Source organism: Bombina bombina, chromosome 7 (assembly GCF_027579735.1).
Source record: "Bombina bombina isolate aBomBom1 chromosome 7, aBomBom1.pri, whole genome shotgun sequence".
NCBI lineage: Eukaryota > Metazoa > Chordata > Amphibia > Anura > Bombinatoridae > Bombina > Bombina bombina.
Window position 1 is genome coordinate 470,237,427 of NC_069505.1, and position 6,289 is coordinate 470,243,715.

Genomic DNA, 6,289 nt, shown 5'->3' on the forward strand with positions numbered 1-6,289 from the left:
ACCGGGTCTATCCCACTCCTTAGTAACAATGTCAGTAAGTCTCTTAGGTATAGGAAAAACGTCAGTACTCGTCGGTACCGCAAAATATTTATCCAACCTACACATTTTTTCTGGGATTGCAACTGTGTTACAATCATTCAGAGCCGCTAATACCTCCCCTAGTAACACACGGAGGTTCTCAAGCTTAAATTTAAAATTTGAAATGTCTGAGTCCAGTTTATTTGGATCAGAACCGTCACCCACAGAATGAAGCTCTCCGTCTTCACGTTCTGCAAACTGTGACGCAGTATCAGACATGGCCCTTGCATTATCAGCGCATTCTGTTCTCACCCCAGAGTGATCACGTTTACCTCTTAGTTCTGGTAGTTTAGCCAAAACTTCAGTCATAACAGTAGCCATATCTTGTAATGTGATTTGTAATGGCCGCCCAGATGTACTCGGCACTACAATATCACGCACCTCCTGAGCGGGAGATGCAGGTACTGACACGTGAGGCGAGTTAGTCGGCATAACTCTCCCCTCGTTGTTTGGTGAAATATGTTCAATTTGTACAGATTGACTGTTTTTTAAAATAGCATCAATACATTTAGTACATAAATTTCTATTGGGCTCCACTTTGGCATTAACACATATAGCACAGAGATATTCCTCTGAATCAGACATGTTTAACACACTAGCAAATAAACAGCAACTTGGAAATACTTTACAAAGTAATTTACAAATAATATGAAAACGAACTGTGCCTTTAAGAAGCACAGAAAAATATTATAACAGTTAAAATAATTAAGTTATAGCATCAATCTTTGTCAGAATATACAGTTTTAGCAAAGGATTGTTCCCCTCAGCAAATGATAACTAACCCAGGCAGCAGAAAAAAAATACACAAATAAACGTTTTTTTTTTTTTTATCACAGTCAATACAATCAGCACAGCTCTGCTGTAATGATTACTTCCCTCAAAAAAGGCTTTGGAGATCCCTGAACTCTGTAGAGATGAACCGGATCATGCAGGAAGAAAATGAATCTCTGACTGAGTTTTTTCTGATGCATAGTGAAAGCACCAAAATGGCCCCTCCCCCACACACATAACAGTGAGAGGGATCAGTGAACTGCTCTAATTTAAATCAAAACTATTGCCAAGTGGAAAAATAGTGCCCAAAACATTTTTTCACCCAGTACCTCAGAGAAAAAAACGTTTTTACATGCCAGCAAAAAAACGTTTTACCTCAATAATTAATTGTCATTTAAAACCTATTGCAAGTCCCTGCAAATTAGGTTAAGTCTATGTATACAGTCTAAAAACCAGAGAAGTATAAAATATACATACATGACAGCCTGATATCAGCTACATCTACTGCATTCAAGGCTGGGTTTACATTATAACGGTATGGCAGGATTTTCTCATCAATTCCATGTCAGAAAATAATAAGCTGCTACATACCTCTTTGCAGATTAATCTGCCTGCTGTCCCCTGATCTGAAGTTTGCCTCTCCTCAGATGGCCGAGAAACAGCAATATGATCTTAACTACTCCGGCTAAAATCATAGAAAAAAACTCAGGTAGATTCTTCTTCAAATTCTACCAGAGAAGGAATAACACACTCCGGTGCTATTATAAAACAACAAACTTTTGATTGAAGATATAAAAACTAAATATATCACCATAGTCCTCTCACACATCCTATCTAGTCGTTGGGTGCAAGAGAATGACTGGAGGTGACGTAGAGGGGAGGAGCTATATAGCAACTCTGCTGGGTGAATCCTCTTGCACTTCCTGTAGGGGAGCAGTTAATATCCCACAAGTAATGATGACCCGTGGACTGATCACACTTAACAGAAGAAATTGCTCTTAACTCCAGAATATTTATTGGGAGGAGTTTCTCCTCTTGAGTCCTCGATCCCTGAGCCTTCAGGGAGTTCCAGACTGCACCCCAACCTAGAAGGCTGGCATCTGTTGTTACAATCGTCCAATCTGGCCTGCGAAAGGACATACCCTTGGACAGATGGACCCGAGATAGCCACCAGAGAAGAGAATCTCTGGTCTCTTGATCCAGATTTAGTAGAGGGGACAAATCTGAGTAATCCCCATTCCACTGACTTAGCATGCATAATTGCAGCGGTCTGAGATGCAGACGCGCAAATGGCACTATGTCCATTGCCGCTACCATTAAGCCGATTACTTCCATGCACTGAGCCACTGACGGGCGTGGAATGGAATGAAGGACACGGCAAGCATTTAGAAGTTTTGATAACCTGGACTCCGTCAGGTAAATTTTCATCTCTACAGAATCTATAAGAGTCCCTAGGAAGGAGACTCTTGTGAGTGGGGATAGAGAATTCTTTTCCACGTTCACTTTCCACCCATGCGACCTCAGAAATGCCAGAACTATCTCTGTATGAGACTTGGCAATTTGAAAGCTTGACGCCTGTATCAGGATGTCGTCTAGATAAGGAGCCACCACTATGCCTCGCGGTCTTAGAACCGCCAGAAGTGAGCCCAGAACCTTTGTAAAAATTCTCGGGGCTGTGGCCAACCCGAAGGGAAGAGCTACAAATTGGTAATGCCTGTCTAGAAAGGCAAACCTTAGGAACCGATGATGATCTTTGTGAATCGGTATGTGAAGGTAGGCATCCTTTAAGTCCACTGTGGTCATGTACTGACCCTCTTGGATCATGGGTAGGATGGTCCGAATAGTTTCTATTTTGAATGATGGAACTCTGAGGAATTTGTTTAAGATCTTTAGATCCAAAATTGGTCTGAAGGTTCCCTCTTTTTTAGGAACCACAAACAGATTTGAATAAAACCCCTGTCCTTGTTCCGTCCGCGGAACTGGATGGATCACTCCCATTACTAGGAGGTCTTGCACACAGCTTAGGAATGCCTCTTTCTTTATCTGGTTTGCTGATAACCTTGAAAGATGAAATCTCCCTTGTGGAGGAGAAGCTTTGAAGTCCAGAAGATATCCCTGAGATATGATCTCCAACGCCCAGGGATCCTGAACATCTCTTGCCCACGACTGGGCGAAGAGAGAAAGTCTGCCCCCCACTAGATCCGTTTCCGGATAGGGGGCCGTTCCTTCATGCTGTCTTGGGGGCAGCAGCAGGCTTTCTGGCACGTCAGCTGACCAGGATTTAAGCCATAGCGCCCTACGCGCCTGGATGGCGAATCCGGAATTCTTAGCCGTTAGTTTAGTCAAATGAACAATGGCATCAGAAACAAATGAGTTAGCTAGCTTAAGCGTTCTAAGCTTGTCAATAATTTCAGTCAATGGAGCTGTATGGATGGCCTCTTCCAGGGCCTCAAACCAGAATGTCGCCGCAGCAGTGACAGGCGCAATGCATGCAAGGGGCTGTAAAATAAAATCTTGTTGAATAAACATTTTCTTAAGGTAACCCTCCAATTTTTTATCCATTGGATCTGAAAAAGCACAACTGTCCTCAACCGGGATAGTGGTACGCTTTGCTAAAGTAGAAACTGCTCCCTCCACCTTAGGGACCGTCTGCCATAAGTCCCGTGAAGTGGCGTCTATTGGAAACATTTTTCTAAATATAGGAGGTGGGGAAAAGGGCACACCCGGTCTATCCCACTCCTTACTAATAATTTCTGTAAGCCTTTTAGGTATAGGAAAAACATCAGTACACACCGGCACCGCATAGTATTTATCCAGCCTACACAATTTCTCTGGTACTGCAACTGTGTTACAGTCATTCAGAGCAGCTAATACCTCCCCAAGCAATACACGTAGGTTCTCAAGCTTAAAGGGACAGTAAACCTAAAAAATAATGTTATATAATTCTGCACATAGTGCAGAATTATATAACATTATTTTACTGCTATAGTTATAAAACCCTTTTTTCCCTTTTAATATTTAAAAAACATACCGCTTTTACAGACCCGCTTTCTGCTCTCTGCTGAGCGGGTCTGTTTTTTTTAGTCAGCGCATCGGGCCAGCTGTATAGTCACAGCCCGGCCCGACCGCGCCATAGCATTAAGTGAAGCTTGCTCCTGCTGTCAGACAGAGCAGGAGCGAGCTGCACTTAGTCTTATGGCGCGGTCGGGCTGGGCTGTGACTATACAGCTGGCCCGATGCGCCTAAAAAAAACAGACCCACTCAGCAGAGAGCGGGTCTGTAAAAGCGGCATGTTTTTTAAATATTAAAAGGGAAAAAAGGGTTTTATAACTATAGCAGTAAAATAATGTTATATAATTCTGCACTATGTGCAGAATTATATAACATTATTTTTTAGGTTTACTGTCCCTTTAAATTTAAAATTAGAAATCTCTGAATCAGGTTTCCCCGAGTGAGAGATGTCACCCACAGACTGAAGCTCTCCGTCCTCATGTTCTGCATATTGTGACGCAGTATCAAACATGGCTCTTACAGCATTTGCGCGCTCTGTATCTCTTCTAACCCCAGAGCTATCGCGCTTGCCTCTTAATTCAGGCAATCTGGATAATACCTCTGACAGGGTATTATTCATGATTGCAGCCATGTCCTGCAAGGTAATCGCTATGGGCGTCCCTGATGTAATTGGCGCCATACTAGCGAGCGTCCCCTGAGCGGGAGGCGAAGGGTCTGACACGTGGGGAGAGTTAGTCGGCATAACTTCCCCCTCGACAGAACCCTCTGGTGATAATTCTTTTATAGATAAAGACTGATCTTTACTGTTTAAGGTGAAATCAATACATTTAGTACACATTCTCCTATGGGGCTCCACCATGGCTTTCAAACATGCGGCTAGATTTAGAGTTTGGCGGCCAAAGGGGTGTGTTAGCTACGCATGCTTTTTTCCCTCCCGCACCTTTTAAATACCGCTGGTATTTAGAGTTCACAGAAGGGCTGGGTTTTCAGTGCGTTAGGCTCCAAAAAGCATAATTTAACGCCACTGCAACTCTTGATACCAGCGGTGCTTACGGACGCGGCCAGCTTCAAAAACGTGCTCGTGCACGATATCCCCATTGAAAACAATGGGGCAGTTTGAGCTGAAAAAAAAACACCTGCAAAAAAGCAGCGTTCAGCTCCTAACGCAGCCCCATTGTTTTCTATGGGGAAACACTTCCTACGTCTGCACCTAACACTCTAACATGTACCCCGAGTCTAAAGACCCCTAACCTTACACTTATTAACCCCTAATCTGCCGCTCCCTACATTATAGTTATGTACCCCTAATCTGCTGCCCCTAACACCGCCGACCCCTATATTATATTTATTAACCCCTAATCTGCCCCCCACAACGTCGCCGCCAGCTACCTACAATAATTAACCCCTAATCTGCCGATCGGAGCTCACCGCTACTATAATAAATGTATTAACCCCTAAAGCTAAGTCTAACCCTAACACTAACACCCCCCCTAAGTTCAATATAATTTTTATCTAACGAAATAAATTAACTCTTATTAAATAAATTATTCCTATTTAAATCTAAATACTTACCTGTAAAATAAACCCAGAGGCCTAGATTTAGAGTTCGGCGGTAGCCGTCAAAACCAGCGTTAGAGGCTCCTAACGCTGGTTTTGGGCGCCCGCTGGTATTTGGAGTCAGTGATTAAAGGGTCTAACGCTCACTTTTCAGCCGCGACTTTTCCATACCGCAGATCCCCCTACGCCATTTGCGTAGCCTATCTTTTCAATGGGATCTTTCTAACGCTGGTATTTAGAGTCGTTTCTGCAGTGAGCGTTAGAGCTCTAACGACAAGATTCCAGCCGCCTGAAAATAGCAGGAGTTAAGAGCTTTCTGGCTAACGCCGGTTCATAAAGCTCTTAACTACTGTACCCTAAAGTACACTAACACCCATAAACTACCTATGTACCCCTAAACCGAGCTCCCCCCACATCGCCGCCACTCGATTAAAATTTTTAACCCCTAATCTGCCGACCGCCACCTACGTTATACTTATGTACCCCTAATCTGCTGCCCCTAACCCCGCCGACCCCTGTATTATATTTATTAACCCCTAACCTGCCCCCCACAACGTCGCCGCAAGCTACTTAAAATAATTAACCCCTAATCCACCGACCGCAAATCGCCGCCACCTACGTTATCCCTATGTACCCCTAATCTGCTACCCCTAACACCGCCGACCCCTATATTATATTTATTAACCCCTAATCTGCCCCCCTCAACGTCGCCGACACCTGCCTACACTTATTAACCACTAATCTGCCGAGCGGACCTGAGCGCTACTATAATAAAGTTATTAACCCCTAACCCGCCTCACTAACCCTATCATAAATAGTATTAACCCCTAATCTGCCCTCCCTAACATCGCCGACACCTAACTTCAATTAT